The following is a 20279-nucleotide window of genomic DNA, read 5'->3' as shown; positions in this document are numbered from 1 at the left end:
TTGATGTGGGGCCTGGTCTCCACAAAGGGATTGTCCCGTGGGGGGAGTGGGTCGGTTGCCATTCAATTTCCTCACATGTGGGCCCGTGGTTCCTGCATTCAATTCTGGGATGGACAGGAGGTTAGATACAGAGTAAATCTCCCTCTACACTTTCCCCATCAAACACTCCCAGGACAGGTACAGCACGGGGTTAGATACAGAGTAAAGCTCCCTCTACACTGTCCCCATCAAACACTCCCAGGACAGGTACAGCACGGGGTTAGATACAGAGTAAAGCTCCCTCTACACTGTCCACATCAAACACTCCCAGGACAGGTACAGCACGGGGTTAGATACAGAGTAAAGCTCCCTCTACACTGTCCCCATCAAACACTCCCAGGACAGGTACATCACGGGGTTAGATACAGAGTAAAGCTCCCTCTACACCGTCCCCATCAAACACTCCCAAGGCAGGTACAGCACGGGGTAAGATACAGAGTAAAGTTCCCTCTACACCGTCCCCATCAAACACTCCCAGGACAGGTACAGCACGGGGTTAGATACAGAGTAAAGCTCTCTCTACACCGTCCCCATCAAACACTCCCAGGACAGGTACAGCAGAGGGTTAGATACAGAGTAAATCTCCCTCTACACTGTCCCCATCAAACACTCCCAGGACACGTACAGCACGGGGTTAGATACAGAGTAATTATCTCCATCGCTTCACTCTGGTCTTTATTTGAGTCCTGCTCTTGAACATTTCAAACAGACAGCACACCCTTCTCCCCTCCAGCCTCCCAAACGTCCGGATGAGTCCCGTCGCACCAGCCTCTATATTCCTGAAGTGCCTCCTCTCGCGTTCGGCTGTGGTGGTGAAGTGTCAACGCCGAGCTTGACCAGCTGGTGAATGGTCCCGGCTTCAGTCTCCCTCTTCCTCTGGCACTTTCCGCTCGGCGCTGCCCCCCGCAGGCACTGAGCTAGCCCGGAGCTACAGCAGCCTCCGGCTCACTTGTCGGGGCTTCCGGCTGCTCCCTGCTCCCCTTCTGGCCGCCCGGTGGGATCAGGCTGTGCGCAGCGGTGCTGCCGGAGGCTGCACCAGCGGCTGAAACTGTCTCCGCAGAGGTGGCAGATGAAGGAGGCGGTGCCGGCAGCAGCAGCTGAGGCGGGCGCCGGGCCCTCGGGGGGAGGTGGCGCCCGCGGCGGCGTCGGCGTCGGCGGTTCAGCCTCGTGCAGCCGGGCGTGGCGGTCCAGGTAGTGGCTGCGGCTGAAGCCTTGGCCGCACTGCCGGCAGACGAAGGAGAACTGCAGGGCGTGCCGCCGGCAGTGCAGCTCCAGCTGCCGCCGGTCGCCGAAGCGGAGCTGGCAGACGCTGCAGCGGTGGGCGCCGCTGTGGCAGTGCGTGAGGCGGTGCCGCCGGTAGTTGGCGCCCAGGGCGAACGTCTGCCCGCAGCGGCCGCAGGAGAGCGGCTCCTCGCCGGTGTGCACCGCCTGGTGCCGAGCCAGCAGCGCCGCCACGGTGAAGCCCTTGCCGCAGACGTCGCAGACGGAGAAGCGCTCGCCGTTGTTGCACAGCTGGAAGGATCCCAGCGCCGCCGATCGAGTGAAGCTCATCTCGGGCAGCGCCCGCTGCCCCGCGTGGATGCGCTGGTGCTGCTGCAGGGCGTGAGGCCGCATGAAGTGGTCCCCGCAGGTTGGGCAGGTCAGGGGCTTTCCACCGCCGGCGGCTCCTGGCGTTAGCGTCTGGCCGGCGCGCTGCATCCCTGCTCCGACCTGCTCAAACTGGGAAAACACAAGTCAGTCAGGGTGACCGTCCTCCCACCACACTCACCTCATACAACTGCCTGCCCCCAAACGCAAACAGATAACCCTGAGCTCCACATGTCATACAGCACAGGAGGAGGCCATTCGGCCCCTCTACCGGGACTATCCAATGGGTGTCGGCCCTCCCACCACACTCACCTCATACAAACCGTCTGCCCCCGAACGCAAACAGATAACCCTGAGCTCCACACGTCATACAGCACAGGAGGAGGCCATTCGGCCCCTCTACCGGGACTATCCAATGCATCTCACTTCTCTGCTCCTCCCCCATCTCCCTCTTCCCTGAGGCAGAGTTTAAACCCCAAAATGAACAATTGTCAATTTAAATTCGATAAGATTGTGACTGATCTGATTGTGGTCTCAGCTCCGCTCTCCTGTCTGTCCCTCCATAACCCTTGCCTCCCCCCCTTTCGATCAGAAACCTGTCTAACTCAGCCTCGAATATATTCAGTGCCCCGGCCCCCCCACTGCTCTCTGGGCGGGGGGAGGGAGAGAATTCCACAGACTGACCACCCTCGGAGAGAAGAAATTCCCCCTCATCTCCGTCTTCAACAGGAGACCCCTCATTCTGAAACTGTGTATTTCCTCCCCAGCCCTCAGTTGTTGTTGTATTTCCTCCCCGGCCCTCAGTTGTTGTTGTATTTCCTCCCCAGGCCCTCAGTTGTTGTTGTATTTCCTCCCCTCGCCCCAGTTGTTGTTGTATTTGTTGTTGTATTTCCTCCCCTTGCCCCCAGTAGTTGTTGTATTTGTTGTTGTATTTCCTCCCCTTGCCCCCAGTAGTTGTTGTATTTGTTGTTGTATTTCCTCCCCTGGCCCCAGTAATTGTTGTATTTGTTGTTGTATTTCCTCCCCTGGCCCCAGTAGTTGTTGTATTTGTTGTTGTATTTCCTCCCCTGGCCCCAGTAGTTGTTGTATTTGTTGTTGTATTTCCTCCCCTTGCCCCCAGTAGTTGTTGTATTTGTTGTTGTATTTCCTCCCCTTGCCCCCAGTAGTTGTTGTATTTGTTGTTGTATTTCCTCCCCTTGCCCCCAGTAGTTGTTGTATTTGTTGTTGTATTCCCTCCCCTTGCCCCCAGTTGTTGTTATATTTGTTGTTGTATTTCCTCCCCTTGCCCCAGTAGTTGTTGTATTTGTTGTTGTATTTCCCCCCTTGCCCCAGTAGTTGTTGTATTTGTTGTTGTATTTCCGCCCCTTGCCCCCAGTTGTTGTTGTATTTGTTGTTGTATTCCTCCCCTTGCCCCCAGTAGTTGTTGTATTTGTTGTTGTATTTCCTCCCCTGGCCCCAGTTGTTGTTGTATTTGTTGTTGTATTTCCTCCCCTTGCCCCCAGTAGTTGTTGTATTTGTTGTTGTATTCCCTCCCCTTGCCCCAGTTGTTGTTATATTTGTTGTTGTATTTCCTCCCCTGGCCCCAGTAGTTGTTGTATTTGTTGTTGTATTCCCTCCCCTTGCCCCCAGTAGTTGTTGTATTTGTTGTTGTATTTCCTCCCCTGGCCCCAGTAGTTGTTGTATTTGTTGTTGTATTCCCTCCCCTTGCCCCCAGTAGTTGTTGTATTTGTTGTTGTATTTCCTCCCCTGGCCCCCAGTTGTTGTTATATTTGTTGTTGTATTTCCTCCCCTTGCCCCCAGTTGTTGTTATATTTGTTGTTGTATTTCCTCCACTGGCTCTCAGTTGTTGTTGTATTTCCTCCCCTTGCCCCAGTAGTTGTTGTATTTGTTGTTGTATTTCCTCCCCTTGCCCCAGTAGTTGTATTTGTTGTTGTATTTCCTCCCCTTGCCCCCAGTAGTTGTTGTATTTGTTGTTGTATTCCCTCCCCTTGCCCCCAGTTGTTGTTATATTTGTTGTTGTATTTCCTCCCCTTGCCCCAGTTGTTGTTGTATTTGTTGTTGTATTTGTTGTTGTTGTTGGGTGACTCTGCATTTCCGGTCTGCTGCTGCTGCTCCTTCCCCCACCGGATGTCCCGTCCTGTATTTCCCTCCCCCTCGCTACCTGCCCCCGGTTCAGTCCCGTGGGTTCCCCGGTCAAACTGGTCCCTCCCCCCACCCCCGCTCGCGGCCGCGGACAATCGTTCCCCCTGCCCCGCCCCCCCGCGGCCTCGCCCCGCCCCGCCCCCTTCGGCCCCGCCCCCTCCCCCGCCCCCTCCCCCGCCGCCCCGGGGTTTCTGACCTTCCCCCTGGAATCTCGGCTCCGGCTCCGCTGCGCCCGCCGCCGCTCCCAGTCGTACCGCGCATGCGTCCTCCCTGCCTCCCACACCCGCATGCGCAGTACACCCCGCCCGCCGCGGCCATAGGGCGCTTTCTGGCGCGCGCTGCACTCTGGGTATCCTGGCCCTCCATTGCTCCCGCCGGTCGTGTCGCATTCGTCCTTCAGCCGCCAGCACCTAGAAAACCGGGATTGAGGGTTGGGAGGGCTAATGCGGGAATGGGGGGGTATTGAGATGGTGGTGGTGGGGGGTAGTGGGGTGGGGGGTATGGGGTGGGGGGTGGGGGGTGGGGGTGCATTGTTGGGTCGGATTGGGTGGTGGGGGTCGGGGGTGGTGGGGGATGGGGTCGGGGGTTGGGTGGTGGCGGGTAGGGGGTGGGTTGGGTGGTGGGGGGTATGGGGTGGGTTGGGTGGTGGGGGGTAGGGGGTGGTGGGGTGGCGGGTGGGGGGTAGGGGGGTGGTGGGGGTAGGGGGGCCGTGGGTGGTGGGTGTGGTTGAGGGGAGAAACAAATCAACTGATTTCAGGGGAGGAATGGTGTGGCGATAATGTCACACAGAGTGCAGCCGCCTAACTGAGTGATGGCTTGGAGCTTGGTGAGAGGGGAGTCCGGTGAAGTGGGGTGGGGTGGGGGGGAGTTATTCATTTCCTCTTTCTATATTTCGCCCCCCCTAGAAATTGGTTCTTGCTCTACTACAGGTGAGGTATTTGGTGAGTATCTGGTAAGTAGGTAAGTCCTATTCTGTCCCTAATGTTTTTCATAGTACACAATTTGGTGGTAAAGTTATAAAAGATATAAGAAAGTAACGTAAATAAATGATTAATATAACTAAGTAATTATTTAAAACACATTAAGGATGGCAGGACAGGTGATGTATCAAGGCTGCAGCATGTGGGGGCTCCTGGATAACATTGTGATCCAGGACAAACACATCTGCAGTAAGTGTCTGCAGCTCGAGGAACTTCGGCCCAGAGTCATTGAGCTGGAGGCTGAGCTGCAGACACTGCGACACATCAGGGAGGGGGGAAGTTACCTGGATGCTCTGTAGCAGGAGGCAGTCACACCACTTAGGATAGAGTCTTCTAATCTGGTCAGTGGTCAGGGACAGGAGTGAGTGAGGCAGGTAAGGGGACCCAGAGGGCAGGAGTGTGAGCCTCAGCAATTGTCCAATAGGTTTGAGGTTACCTCAGCTTGTTTGGATGAGAGTGGGGGCTGCAGGATGGATGAGCAAATTGACCATGGCACCGTGGTACAGGAAGCCATTCAAGTGGGGGGATCAAAAAGGAATGTAGTGGTAGTGGGGACAGTATAGTGAGGGGGATTGACACTGTTCTCTGCAGCAAAGAGTGAGAGTCCAGGCAGCTGTGTTGCCTGCCCAGTGCCAGGGTTCGGGACATTTGCTCAGAGCTGGAGAGGAACTTGCAGTGGGAGGGGGAGGATCCAGTGGTCGTGGTCTATGTAGGCAGGATGAGGAATGATGCTCTGCATAGTCAGTATGAGGAGCTAGGCACCAAATTAAAAAGCAGAACCTCAAAGGTAATAATTTTTGCATTATTAGCAAATTGGCCTGGGATAAATAAGATTAGAGGAATGAATGTGTGGCTCAAAGACTGGTGTGGGAGAAGTGGGTTCCGGTTTGTGGGGCGCTGGCATCAGTATTGGGGAAAGCGGGATCTGTACCATTGAGACAGTCGACACCTGAGCCGTGCTGGGGCTGGTGTCTTCATGAGCTGCCTCACTAGAGAAGTAGAGAGGGTTTTAAACTGAATAGTGGGGGCAAGGGATCAAATTGGGAAGATGTGGTAAACCAAAGAGTAGAGACAAGACAAGAGAGACCAGTATTAATATGGGAAATGATAAACAGACTGTGACAGGAAGGGACAGAGATACAAATCTCAGAGTAAATCAGCAGGTAAGGCCAGATGCTACAAAAATAATAAAAGGACAAAACTAAAGACTCTGTAGCACAAAGTATTCAAAGCACAACAGATGAACTGATAGTGCAAATAGAAATAAATAAGTACAATCTGAAAGCCATTACAGAGATATGGCTGCAGGATGACAAAGATTGGGGCCTAAATATTGAAGGGTATGTGACTTTTAAGGAAATTAGGGAAGTTAGGGAAAGGTGGAGGGGTAGCTCTGTTAATTAATGATGGTATTAGCACATTAGAGAGGGATTGATCTAAGCTCAGGAAACCAGGATGTAGAAGCGGTTTGGGTTGAGATAAGGAATGGTAAAGGCAAGGAGTCACTTGTGTGAGTGGCGTACAAGCCCCCTAATTGTAACTACACAGTAGGACAGAGCATAAAAGAAGAGATAATGGGAGCTTGTCAGACAAATGCAGCAATAATCATGGGGGATTTTAATCTACATATAGACTGGAAAAATCAGATGAGCAAAGGTAGCGTAGATGAGGAGTTCATAGAATGTTTTTGGAGTAGTTTCTTAGAACAGCACATTCTGGAACCAATCAGGGAGCAGGCTTTACTAGGCCTGGTATTGAGCAACGAGACAGGATTAGTTGATAACCTCATAGTGAAGGCTCCCCTTGGTAGCAGCGATCATAATTTAATTGAATTTTACATTCATTTTGAGGGAGAAATGAGTGTGTCCAAGATGAGTGTTTTAAATGTAAATAAGGGCAAGTATGAGGGCATGAAAGCAGAGCTGGCTAAAGTGAACTGGCAAAGGAGGTTAAGGGATAGGTCAATAGAGGTTCACTGGCAGACAGTTAAAGGGATTTTCAGAATACACAGAATAGATACATTCCAATGAGAAAGACAAATCCCAAGGGGAGGGGCCACCATCCTTGGTTAACTAAAAAAGTTAAAGACAGTATCACACTTAAAGAAAAAGCATATAATTACACAAAGCAGGCCAGAAGATTGGAAAGAATATAAAGAACAGCAAAGCCTGAAAGGATTAATAAGGAGGGAAAAATTAGATGATGAGAGAAATCTAGCTGGTAATATAAAGACAGAGTCAGAGTTTCCAGAGATATTTAAATAAGAGTTAACAAAGTGAGCGTTGGTCCTATAGAGAGCGCGTCTGGGGAATTGATAATGGAAAGTAGGGAGATGGTGGATGAATGAAACAGGTATTCTGCTTCGTTCTACACTATAGAGGACACAAGTCACATCTCAGAAATAGCTGTAAATCAGGAAATGGAAGGGAGGGAGGAACTCGGGAAAATTACAATCACCAGGGAAGTGGTATTGAGCAAATTGTTGGGGCTGTGGGCTGGCAAATCTCCAGGTCCAGATGGACTTCACCGTAAGGTCTTGAAAGAAGTGGACAGTGAGATAGTTGATGCACTGGTTTTAATTTTCCCAAATTCCCTATATTTGGGGAAGGTTCTATTAGATTGGAAAATAGCAAATGTAACTCCTTTATTCAAAAAGGGTGGGGGACAGAGAGTAGGTAACTGCAGGCCAGTTAGCCTAATATCCATCATAGGGAAAATGTTAGAAGCTATTATTAAGGATGTTGTAGCAGAGCGCTTAGAAAAATTCAGGGCAATCAGGCAGATTGTGTTGAACCAATTTATTGGAGCTCTTTGAGGGAGTTACATGTGCTCTGGATAAAGGAGAACCAGTGGATTTACTGTACTTAGATTTCCAGAAGGGATTTTGTCAGGAAACAGAGATAGTTTAAGTAAGTTATATTGGTATTTCTGAGTGTTAGGAATGAGCTTAGCTTTAATGTTTACGTTTGATTTGTTTTTCTGTATCTGAGTGTTAAGAAAAGGTCAAGTTGAGTTTTAGTTTCATTTTAAATGGCACCTGCATTTCTAATGAGAGTTTACGACCATAGAGGAAGTTAAGCAAACACAAGGGTAGAAAAACTGGGTTGTTGCCTAGCAACATGGGTCCAGAGAGGCAGGTCCTTCCCACAGACACACACACACAAGAAACTAGAAACAGCGGTTTTTGAGTTCAGTTTTGATGACAGCTGCCAGGCAGAGGCAGCCTGGAAGGCTCAGATAGCCAGTCACAAGCTAAAGAAGAAAGCCCCTAAGAATCCAGGGAAGTGGAACAGGAGAAAGTCCCAAGCAGACCTTCCAGTCAAAGGAAAGACAGGAACCTGGAAAAGGTCCTGTTAAGTGAAGTTAAGAGTGAGGGGTGGAGAAAGGCTCCAAGCTTCAAGCTGCTGGAAGCAGAGTCAAAGCGAGATAAAGGCTTGTGAGAAGTCAGAAGGTCCAAAGAGGCAACTGAAGGTTTGTAACTCTTTGCTATGGGCATGTGAAGCAGTGGTGTACTGTTGACAGCTGAGTCAGTGAGAGAGAGTGCATGGAAGAAAGCTTGAATGCACGTGGTGACCCAGGGGAGAGGAACATCGGAAGGAGAGTTCGAAACCCCGGAGGCGAACCCTTGCGAAAGGTGTTTGAGAGAGAGCATCATTTTGGGAACAGATTCCAAGGCGCGTTCTTAGAAAATGGAGATTGGAAACCCTCATGTGAGACTGGGTTGCTCATGGTGTAACAAACATCTGGGGGGAGTTGAGGAGAGGTCCACAGCATCTGTCTGGGGTGGCATCTGTCGCTTGGGTTCAGTGTGCGGCGTGTCTGACCACAGGTCACCGGTTGGTTTACATGGACTGTACTTCCTGTGAACATTAGCTTTGTAACTTGTGTTATCCTTACAAATCTGTATCTATCTGTAACGGTATAGTTGTGGGTGAAGGAGTATTGTAGTATAGTTCATCTTTTCTTGTTTAATAAATGCTTTATGCTTTTGTTAAAAGTTGATTAGCTGACTCTGGTGACTCTGTTCAGTAGCCCCTCTCCACGTATCTAAACAAACAGATAAAAGTTACGATCTACCGAGCTGGGTTCCACCCTGGGATGAGACTTGTCCAGCGGTAACCCCAGCTGGGGATCATAGCAAAGTGGGGGCTCCTGCGGGATTTGAAATGTGGACAGCGGGTGATTGGATGCAGAATAATATTTTGTCCAGGATTATTGGTTTTAAGGTGGGATTGGAAATCCTTGACATTGGGACCTGTGAATCCTTTTCATGAATACTTGGATGTACACAGGTACTGGACATAGCAATCGGAGTTGCTGTGAGGTATGTTGTACGGGTTGGAATCCAAAATTGCTTTGGAGGCTACAAAGACTTTTCTATAGGTGGGAAATGCAACCGTGACTGGTTTACAGAAATTAACCAAGAGTAAACCGATGGAATTCGTGGATAAATTGGAGTTAGAATTACCCAAAGGGGTGAAGAAAGCAGACATAGTTGAGATAATAACACAGCATTTAAAACTGGAAGGGATGCTAGAAGGAGATACTAGGTAGGGAAAGTAGTGGAAAAAATTCTGAGGGACAGGATTAATCTCCACTTGGAGAGGCAGAGATTACTCAGGGATAGTCAGCATGGCTTTGTCAGGGGGAGGCCATGTCTAACAAATTGGATTGAATTTTTCGAGGAGGTGACTAGGTGTGTAGATGAGGGTAGTGCAGTTGATGTAGTCTACATAGACTTCAGTAAGGCTTTTGACAAGGTCTCGCATGGGAGACTGGTCAAGGTGATAAGAGCCCATGGGATCCAGGACAATTTGGATCCAAAATTGGGTTAGTGACAGGAGACAGAGGGTGATGGTCAAAGGTTGTATTTGAGATTGGAAGCCTGTGACGTGTGGTGTACCACAGGGATCGGTGCTGGGACCCTGGCTGTTTGTAGTGTACATTAATGATTTAGACGTGAATATAGCAGGTACGATCAGTAAGTTCACAGATGACATGAAATTTGGTGGGGGGTGTCGTAAATAGTGAGGAGGGAAGCCTTAGATTACAGGACGATACAGATGGGCTGGTAAGATGGGCAGAGCAGTGGCAAATGGAATTTAATCCTGAGAAGTGTGAGGTGATGCATTTTGGGAGGACTAACACAGCAAGGGAATACACAATGAATGGTCAGACCGTAGGAAGTACAGAGGATCAGAGGGACCTCGGTGTACATGTCCATAGATCCCTGAAGGCAGCAGCACAGATAGATAAGGTGGTTAAGAAGGCATATGGGATACTTGCCTTTATTAGCCAAGGCATAGAATATAAGGGCAGGGAGGTTATGCTGGAACTGTATAAAACGCTGGTCAGGCCACAGCTGGAGTACTGTGTGCAGTTCTGGTCACCACATTATAGGGAGGATGTGACTGCACCTGGAGAGGGTGCAGAGGAGATTCACCAGGATGTTGCCTGGGCTGGAGTATTTCAGCTATGAAGAGAGATTGGATAGACTGGGGTTGTTTTCCTCAGAGCAGAGAAGGCCGAGGGTGGGGGGCCTGATCGAGGTGTTCAAAATTATAAGGGACGTAGATAGGAAGAAACTTTTCCCCTTGGCGGAGGGATCAATAACCAGGGGGCATAGATTTAAGGTGAGGGGCAGGAAGTTTAGAGGGGATTTGAGGAGGGATTTTTTCACCCAGAGGGTGGTGGGAATCTGGAACACACTCCCTGAGGGGGTGGTAGAGGCAGGAACCCTCACAACATTGAAGAAGTATTTAGATGAGCACTTGCAACGCGGCAGCATACAGGGCTACGGGCCGAGTGCTGGGAAATGGGATTAGCTACTCGATGGCCAGCATAGACACAATGGGCCGAAGGGCTTGTTTCTGTGCTGTATAACTCTATGCCCCTATGAGCACGTTCTCGATGGGATGAGTCAGTTTAGTTGGCTAAGATCCAGTTGGGAATGAAGCAAGATGGAACATGGAAAGGAACTGAAAAGTGAGGTAAAGGGAAAGAAAGCGAAGAAAATAGAGAGAATGAAGGAAGCTGGAACTGGAATTTCAGACAAGAAAGACAGAACGAGAAAGGGGATATCAAGCTCAGAAGGCTGGAAGTTTAAAAATAGACACTGAGGAAAGTTCTGATGATGAAAAAAATCTTTCAACCCAAAACCTCGTGGGGAGGTGTTTAATTTTGTACAAACTCTCCCAGAGTCTGAGGAAAGGAATGTCGAGGCATTCTTTATCTGGTTTGAAAAGGTGGCTAAGCAAATGAAGTGGCCAAAAGAGATCTGGACATTGCTCCTACAGAGTAGGTTGGTGGGTAGAGCACATGAAGTTGACGCTAGAGTATGACGTCCTGTTCTGGTCACTCACACTTTCCAGAGGAAACCAGAGTTAACATTTTGAGTCCGTATGACTCTTCTCCAGAGCTCTGAAACTCTGAAGAAGAGTCATCAGGACTCGAAACGTTAACTCTGTATTTTTTCTCCCCTTCCACAGATACTGTTAGACCTGCTGAGTTTTTCCAGCATTTTCTGTTTCTGAAATGTGTGTACATGTTCTTTCTGCCTGCAAACAAAAGGGCCCCGTGTACTAATATATGAAGCTTCCAGTACATGCAAATAAACCACACTGTGAGGCGGAGTGACAATCTTAAATTGCTTGTCAGTGTAATTCTTAGCACACAGAGGAATATTTAGCAAATGTTGTCCAATCGCGGAATCACATTTAATGCTGGACACTGTGTTTTGAGTTTTACAAGCCCGGTCTGGTTGGGTCTGATCTGTACCCTGCCCATCGTGAACAGTGGCTGGAACATGCTATTTGATATGATCTGCCAGTCTTTGGGACATACGGCCTACATACCTAGCATCAGACTGGCACTGAAATACATATAGCACCTTACTCATTTGTGTGAGAGGCAGTATGTCTTTTTGACTTGACAGCAGCATCCTGTTAGTGGTGAGGACCACTCATGTTGCTACTGCATCGGAGCAGCATGAAACCTGTTGAGAAAAGTTTTGAGACACCTTGGCCCTTCCAGGGTAATCCATAAGAACATAAGACCATAAGACATAGGAGCAGAAATTAGGCCAATTGGCCCATCGAGTCTGCTCCGCCATTCAATCATGGCTGATAAGTTTCTCAACCCCATTCTCCCGCCTTCTCCCCGTAACCTTTGATCCCTTTACCTATCAAGAACCTATCTATCTCGGTCTTAAATACACTCAATGACCTGGCCTCCACTGCCTTCTGTGGCAATGAATTCCATAGATTCACCACTCTCTGGCTAAAGAAGTTTCTCCTCATCTCTGTTCTGAAAGGTCTTCCCTTTACTCTGAGGCTGTGCCCTCGGGTCCTAGTCTCTCCTACGAATGGAAACATCTTCCCCACGTCCACTCTATCCAGGCCTTTCAGTATTCTGTAAGTTTCGATCAGATACCCCCTCATCCTTCTAAACTCCATCGAGTATAGACCCAGAGTCCTCAAACGTTCCTCATATGTTAAGCCTTTCATTCCTGGGATCGTTCTCGTGAACCTCCTCTGGGACCCTCTCCAGGGCCAGAACATCCTTCCTGAGATACGGGGCCCAAAATTGCTCACAATATTCTAAATGTGGTCTGACCAGAGCCTTATAAAGCCTCAGCTTCACATCCCTGCTTTTACATTCTAGTCCTCTCGAAATAAATGCCAACATTGTATTTGCCTTCCTAACTACCGACTCAATCCGAGGTAGACTGGGCACGTTTCAGTGCCGAAGGTGACAGCCAAATGTCCATTCATAAGTTTGAGTGATATACAGAGTGAAATGATCCTATCAGCAAAGCCATTATCCCACAGGGTGTTGTTGATATGCCCTATTTCAGTATCAAACTTGCACAGTGAATAAATGGCTTGGGCCCTATTTATGAGGCTGCCAGGTGGATTGCTCTGAGATTGGCCACAGCTTGGCCGCTGTTAGGGAGGGAGTTCCAGGATTTTGTCCGTGTGGTGCAGGTACACCCACGGCGCTGTTAGGGAGTTCCAGGATTTTGTCCGTGTGGTGTAGGTACACCCACTGCGCTGTTAGGGAGGGAGTTCCAGGATTTTGTCCGTGTGGTGTAGGGACACCCATGGCGCTGTTAGGGAGGGAGTTCCAGGATTTTGTCCGTGTGGTGTAGGTACACCCACGGCGCTGTTAGGGAGGGAGTTCCAGGATTTTGTCCATGTGGTGTAGGTACACCCACGGCGCTGTTAGGGAGGGAGTTCCAGGATTTTGTCCGTGTGGTGTGGGTACACCCACGGCGCTGTTAGGGAGGGAGTTCCAGGAATTTGTCCGTGTGGTGTAGGTACACCCACGGCGCTGTTAGGGAGGGAGTTCCGGGATTTTGTCCCTGTGGTGTAGGTACACCCACGGCGCTGTTAGGGAGGGAGTTCCAGGATTTTGTCCGTGTGGTGTAGGTACACCCATGGTGCTGTTAGGGAGGGAGTTCCAGGATTTTGTCCGTGTGGTGTAGGTACACCCACGGCGCTGTTAGGGAGGGAGTTCCAGGATTTTGACCCAGCGACAGTGAAGGAACGGCCGATATATTTCCAAGTCAGGATGGTGAGTGACTGGGAGGGGAACTTCTAGGTGGGGGTTCCCATGTGTCTGCTGCCCTCGTCCTTCTGGATGGTAGTGGTCGTGGGTTTGGAAGGTGCTGTTGAAGAAGTGACCAAAGCCTTCACATCCTAACCCAAGTTGGTGCCTAGAACCGGACACAATACTCCAGCCGTGGCTGAACTAGAATCACACACAAGCTCAAAGTAATCATCTCCTCATGTGGGCTGGGGATCAGTTTGGGCGGTCAGGCCCTTGGGAGGTTGAAAAGACGCCAAACGGCATTTTGTTCCGGGCTCAGGGCAGCCCAGAGCCGCCGTCCGGCTGTTAAACAGTTGTTGGTGTTGTTGTTGCCGGACATGGCGGCGCGGATCCCGGCGGGCACCGCGGGCGTGCAACTCCCCAAGGCCGGCAGCGGCCGCGCGGGATTGTGGGACGTCGACGTCCCGCGCCTGCGCACTTACGGTCACCGCCCCCCAGGGAGTGGGGGAGTTAAAGCAGCCGCGGCGGATTGTGGGCCGGTGGCAGGAAGACGGAGGAGTCCAGAGGAGGAGGCGGAGGGTGAGAACCGGCGCTGGGGTCGCTGGGGGAGGGGCAGGGGGCCCCGGGGGTGGGGAACAAGGGGGAGGGGACCTGAGGGAGGCAGGGAGTCATTCCCAGCCCTTTGCCCCCGCCCTCTGTGACCCCCAAACTCTGACAGTGGGGCACCCCTATGTAAACATGTCACGCTGCAGTTCTAGCCTCCGACCACTGGGGGCGCTGCAACTGGAGGAACAGGTTAAACTCGAGGCTCCCAGCGTCAAATATAAACCTTTGAGGGGGAGAGGGTTGATTTACACAGTTTTACTCTGTATCTAACCCCGTGCTGTACCTGTCCTGGGAGTGTTTGATGGGGACAGTGTAGAGGGAGCTTTACTCTGTATCTAACCCCGTGCTGTACCTGTCCTGGGAGTGTTTGATGGGGACAGTGTAGAGGGAGCTTTACTCTGTATCTAACCCCGTGCTGTACCTGTCCTGGGAGTGTTTGATGGGGACAGTGTAGAGGGAGCTTTACTCTGTATCTAAGTCCGTGCTGTACCTGTCCTGGGAGTGTTTGATGGGGACGGTGTAGAGGGAGATTTACTCTGTATCTAACTCCGTGCTGTACCTGTCCTGGGAGTGTTTGATGGGGACGGTGTAGAGGGAGATTTACTCTGTATCTAACCCCGTGCTGTACCTGTCCTGGGAGTGTTCGATGGGGACAGTGTAGAGGGAGCTTTACTCTGTATCTAACTCCGTGCTGTACCTGTCCTGGGAGTGTTTGATGGGGACAGTGTAGAGGGAGCTTTACTCTGTATCTAACCCCGTGCTGTACCTGTCCTGGGAGTGTTTGATGGGGACAGTGTAGAGGGAGATTTACTCTGTATCTAACTCCGTGCTGTACCTGTCCTGGGAGTGTTTGATGGGGACAGTGTAGAGGGAGCTTTACTCTGTATCTAACCCCGTGCTGTACCTGTCCAGGGAGTGTTTGATGGGGAGACTGTGGAGGGAGATTTACTCTGTATCTAACCCCGTGCTGTACCTGTCCTGGGAGTGTTTGATGGGGAGACTGTGGAGGGAGATTTACTCTGTATCTATCCCCGTGCTATACCTGTCCTGGGAGTCTTTGATGGGGACAGTGTAGAGGGGGCTTTACTCTGTGTCTAACCCTGTGCTGTACCTGTCCTGGGAGTGTTTATTGGGGACAGTGTAGAGGGAACTTTACTCTGTATCTAACCCCATGCTGTACCTGTCCTGGGAGTGTTTGATGGGGACAGTGTAGAGGGAGCTTTACTCTGTATCTAACCCCGTGCTGTACCTGTCCTGGAAGTGTTTGATGGGGACAGTGTAGATGGAGCTTTACTCTGTATCTAACCCCGTGCTGTACCTGTCCTGGGAGTGTTTGATGGGGATAGTGTAGAGGGAGCTTTACTCTGTATCTATCCCCGTGCTGTACCTGTCCAGGGAGTGTTTGATGGGGAGACTGTGGAGGGAGATTTACTCTGTATCTCACCCTGTGCTGTATCTGTCCAGTGAGTGTTTGATGGAGACAATATGGAGGGAGCTTTACTCTGTATCTACCCCCGTACTATACCTGTCCTGGGAGTCTTTGATGGGGACGGTGTAGAGGGAGCTTTACTCTGTATCTAACCCCGTGCTGTACCTGTCCTGGGAGTGTTTGATGGGGACAGTGTAGAGGGAGATTTACTCTGTATCTAACCCCATGCTGTACCTGTCCTGGGAGTGTTTGATGGGGACAGTGTAGATGGAGCTTTGCTCTGTATCTAACCCTGTGCTGTACCTGTCCTGGAAGTGTTTGATGGGGACGGTGTAGATGGAGCTTTACTCTGTATCTAACCCCGTGCTGTGCCTGTCCTTGGAGTGTTTGATGGGGACAGTGAAGAGGGAGCTTTACTCTGTATCTAACCCCGTGCTGTACCTGTCCTGGGAGTGTTTGATGGGGACAGTGTAGAGGGAGCATTACTCCTGTATCTAACCCCGTGCTGTACCTGTCCTGGGAGTGTTTGTTGGGGACAGTGTAGTGGGAGCTTTACTCTGTATCTAACCCCGTGCTGTACCTGTCGTGGGAGTGTTTGATGGGTACAGTGTAGAGGGGGCTTTACTCTGTATCTAACCCCTTGCTGTAGTTGCCCTGGGAATGGTTGTCGGGGTCAGTGTAGAGGGAGTTTTACTCTGTACCTAACCCCATGCTGTACCTGACCTGGGAGTGTTTGATGGGGACAGTGTAGGGGGAGCTTTTCTCTGTATCTAACCACGTGCTGTACCTGTCTTGGGAGTGTTTGATGGGGACGGTGTAGAGGGAGCTTTACTCTGTATCTAACCCCGTGCTGTAGCTGTCCTGGGAGTGTTTGTTGGGGACAGTGTAGAGGGAGCTTTACTCTGTATCTAACCCCGTGCTGTAGCTGTCCTGGGAATGTTTGATGGGGACAGTGTAGAGGGAGCTTTACTCTGTATCTAACCCCGTGCTGTACCTGTCCTGGGAGTGTTTGATGGGGACAGTGTAGGGGTAGCCTTACTCTGTATCTAACCCCGTGTTGTACCTGTCCTGGGAGTGTTTGATGGGGACAGGGTAGACGGAGCTTTACTCTGTATCTCACCCTGTGCTGCACCTGTCCTGGGAGAATTTGAAAGGTACAGTGTAGAGGGAGCCTTACTCTGTATCTAACCCCGTGCTGTACCTGTCCTGGGACTGTTTGAAAGGGACAGTGTAGAGGGAGCTTTACTCTGTATCTAACCCCGTGCTGTACCTGTCCTGGGGGTGTTTGATCGGGACGGTGTAGAGTGAGCTTTACTCTGTATCTAACTCTGTGCTGTACCTGTCCTGGGAGTGTTTGATGGGGACGGTGTAGAGGGAGCTTTACTCTGTTTCTAACTCCGTGCTGTACCCGTCCTGGGAGTGTTTGATGGGGACAGTGTAGACGGAGCTTTACTCTGTATCTAACCCCGTGCTGTACCTGTCCTGGGAGTGTTTGATGGGGATGGTGTAGAGGGAGCTTTACTCTGTATCTAACCCCGTGCTGTACCTGTCCTGGGAGTGTTTGATAGGGACGGTGTAGATGGAGCTTTATTCTGTATCTAACCCCGTGCTGTACCTGTCCTGGGAGTGTTTGATGGGGACAGTTTAGAGGGAGCTTTACTCTGTATCTAACCCCGTGCTGTACCTGTCCAGTGAGTGTTTGATGGGGACGGTGTAGAGGGAGCTTTACTCTGTATCTAGCCCCGTGCTGTACCTGTCCTGGGAGTGTTTGATGGGGAGTGTAGAGGGAGCTTTACTCTGTATCTAACCCCTTGCTGTACCTGTCCTGGGAGTGTTTGAAAGGGACAGTGTAGAGGGAGCTTTACTCAGTATCTAACTGCGTGCTGTACCTGTCCTGGGAGTGTTTGATGGGGACAGTGTAGAGGGAGCTTTACTCTGTATCTAACCCCGTGCTGTACCTGTCCTGGGAGTGTTTGATGGGGACAGTGTAGAGGGAGCTTAACTCTGTATGTAATCCCATGCTGTACCTGTCCTGGAAGTGTTTGATGGGGACGGTGTTGATGGAGATTTACTCTGTATCTAACCCCGTGCTGTACCTGTCCTGGGAGTGTTTGATGGGGATAGTGTAGTGGGAGATTTACTCTGTATCTAACCCTGTGCTGTACCTGTCCTGGGAGTGTTTGATGGGGACGGTGTAGAGGGAGCTTTACTCTGTATCTAACCCCGTGCTGTACCTGTCCTGGGAGTGTTTGATGGGGAGTGTAGAGGGAGCTTTACTCTGTATCTAACCCCTTGCTGTACCTGTCCTGGGAGTGTTTGAAAGGGACAGTGTAGAGGGAGCTTTACTCTGTATCTAACTGCATGCTGTACCTGTCCTGGGAGTGTTTGATGGGGACGGTGTAGAGGGAGCTTTACTCTGTATATAACCCCGTGCTGTACCTGTCCTGGGAGTGTTTGATGGGGACAGTGTAGAGGGAGCTTAACTCTGTATGTAATCCCATGCTGTACCTGTCCTGGAAGTGTTTGATGGGGACGGTGTTGATGGAGATTTACTCTGTATCTAACCCCGTGCTGTACCTGTCCTGGGAGTGTTTGATGGGGATAGTGTAGTGGGAGATTTACTCTGTATCTATCCCCGTGCTGTACCTGTCCTGTGAGTGTTTGATGGGGACAGTGTCGAGGGAGATTTACTCTGTATCTAACCCCGTGCTGTAGCTGTCCTGGTAGTTTTTGATGGGGACAGTGTAGAGGGAGCTTTACTCTGTATCTAACCCTGTGCTGTACCTGTCCTGGGAGTGTTTATTGGGGACAGTGTAGAGGGAGCTTTACTCTGTATCTAACCCCATGCTGCACCTGTCCTGGGAGTGTTTGATGGGGACAGTGTAGATGGAGCTTTATTCTTTATCTAACCCCGTGCTGTACCTGTCCTGGGAGTGTTTGATGGGGACAGTGTAGATGGAGCTTTGATATGTATCTAACCCCGTGCTGTACCTGTCCTGTGAGTGTTTGATGGGGACGGTGTAGAGGGAGCTTTACTCTGTGTCTAACCCCGTGCTGTCCCTGCCCTGGGAGTGTTTGATGGGGACAGTGTAGAGGGAGCATTACTCTGAATCTAACCCCTTGCTGTACCTGCCCTGGGAGTGTTTAATGGGTACAGTGTAGAGGGGGCTTTACTCTGTGTCTAACCCCGTGCTGTAGTTGCCCTGGGAATGGTTGTTGGCGTCAGTGTAGAGGGACTTTTACTCTGAATCTAACTCCGTGCTGTAACTGCCCTGGGAGCGTTTGATGGGGACGGTGTAGAGGGAGATTTACTCTGTATCTAACCCCGTGCTGTACCTGTCCTGGGAGGGTTTGATGGGGACGGTGTAGAGGGAGCTTTACTCTGTATCTATCCCCGTGCTGTACCTGTCCTGGGAGTGTTTGATGGGGAGACTGTGGAGGGAGATTTACTCTGTATATAACCCCGTGCTGTACCTGTCCTGGGAGTGTTTGATGGGGATAGTGTAGAGGGAGATTTACTCTGTATCTAACCCCGTGTTGTACCTGTCCTGGGAGTGTTTGATGGGGAGACTGAGGAGGGAGATTGACTCTGTCTCTCACTCTGTGCTGTGTCTGTCCAGTGAGCGTTTGATGGAGAAAATATGGAGGGAGCTTTACTCTGTATCTATCCCCGTGCTATTCCTGTCCTGGGAGTCTTTGATGGGGATGGTGTAGAGGGAGATTTACTCTGTATCTAACCCCGTGCTTTACCTGTCCTGGGAGTGTTTGATGGGGATGGTGTAGAGGGAGCTTTACTCTGTATCTAACCCCGTGCTTTACCTGTCCTGGGAGTGTTTGATGGGGACACTGTGGAGGGAGATTTACTCTGTATCTAACCCCGTGCTGTAGTTGCCCTGGGAATGGTTGTTGGGGTCAGTGTAGAGGGAGCTTTACTCTGTATCTAACTCTGTGCTGTACCTGTCCTGGGAGTGTTTGATGGGGACAGTGTAGAGGGAGCTTTACTCTGTATCTAACCCCGTGTTGTACCTGTCCTGGGAGTGTTTGATGTGGACAGTGTAGTGGGAGCTTTACTCTGTATCTAACTCTGTGCTGTACCTGTCCTGGGAGTGTTTGATGTGGACAGTGTAGAGGGAGCTTTACTCTGTATCTAACCCCGTGCTGTAGTTGCCCTGGGAATGGTTGTTGGGGTCAGTGTAGAGGGAGCTTTACTCTGTATCTAATGCCGTGCTGTACCTGTCCGGGGAGTGTTTGATGGCGACAGTGTAGAGGGAGCTTTACTCTGTATCTAACCACGTGCTGTTCCTGTCCTGGGAGTGTTTGATGGGGACGGTGTAGAGGGAGCATTACTCTGTATCTAACTCCGTGCTTACCCGTCCTGGGTGTGTTTGATGGGGACAGTGTAGAGGGAGCTTTACTCTGAATGTAACCCGTGTTGTACCTGTCCTGGGAGTGTTTGATGGGTGCAGTGTAGAGGGAGCTTTACTCTGTATCTAACCCCGTGCTGTACCTGTCCTGGGAGCGTTTGATGGAGACAGTGTAGAGGGAGCTTTACTCTGTATCTAACTCTGTGCTGTACCTGTCCTGGGAGTGTTTGATGTGGACACTGTGGATGGAGCTTTACTCTGTATCTAACTCCGTGCTGTACCTGTCCTGGGAGTGTTTGATGGGGACGGTGTAGAGGGAGCTTTACTCTGTATCTAACCCTGTGCTGTACCTGTCCTGGGAGTGTTTGTTGGGGACAGTGTAGAGGGAGCTTTACTCTGTATCTAACCCCGTGCTGTAGTTGCCCCGGGAATGGTTGTTGGGGTCAGTGTGGAGGAAGCTTTACTCTGTATCCAACCCCGTGCTGTACCTGTCCTGGGAACGTTTGATGGGGACCATGTAGACAGTGATTTACTCTGTATCTAACCCCGTGCTGTGCCTGTCCTGGGAGTGTTTGATGCGGA

At 50.6% G+C, this 20279-nt stretch overlaps 1 protein-coding gene across 1 annotated transcript in view; it reads left to right on the top strand.

Moving 5' to 3' along the window:
• Positions 1-13816: 13816 nt before the first annotated feature.
• LOC144674293 (uncharacterized) overlaps positions 13817-20279 on the top strand; it is a 47365-nt gene continuing 40902 nt past the window's right edge. The window contains exon 1 of the mRNA XM_078535720.1: positions 13817-13877. The gene's annotated coding sequence lies outside the window, so the exon portion shown is untranslated. The remainder of the gene's footprint in view (positions 13878-20279) is intronic.

The sequence above is a fragment of the Cetorhinus maximus genome, unplaced genomic scaffold, assembly GCF_964194155.1.
Source record: "Cetorhinus maximus unplaced genomic scaffold, sCetMax3.hap1.1 HAP1_SCAFFOLD_616, whole genome shotgun sequence".
NCBI lineage: Eukaryota > Metazoa > Chordata > Chondrichthyes > Lamniformes > Cetorhinidae > Cetorhinus > Cetorhinus maximus.
The sequence above is the reverse complement of the archived record's forward strand: the minus strand, read 5'-3'. Positions and strand labels throughout refer to the sequence as shown.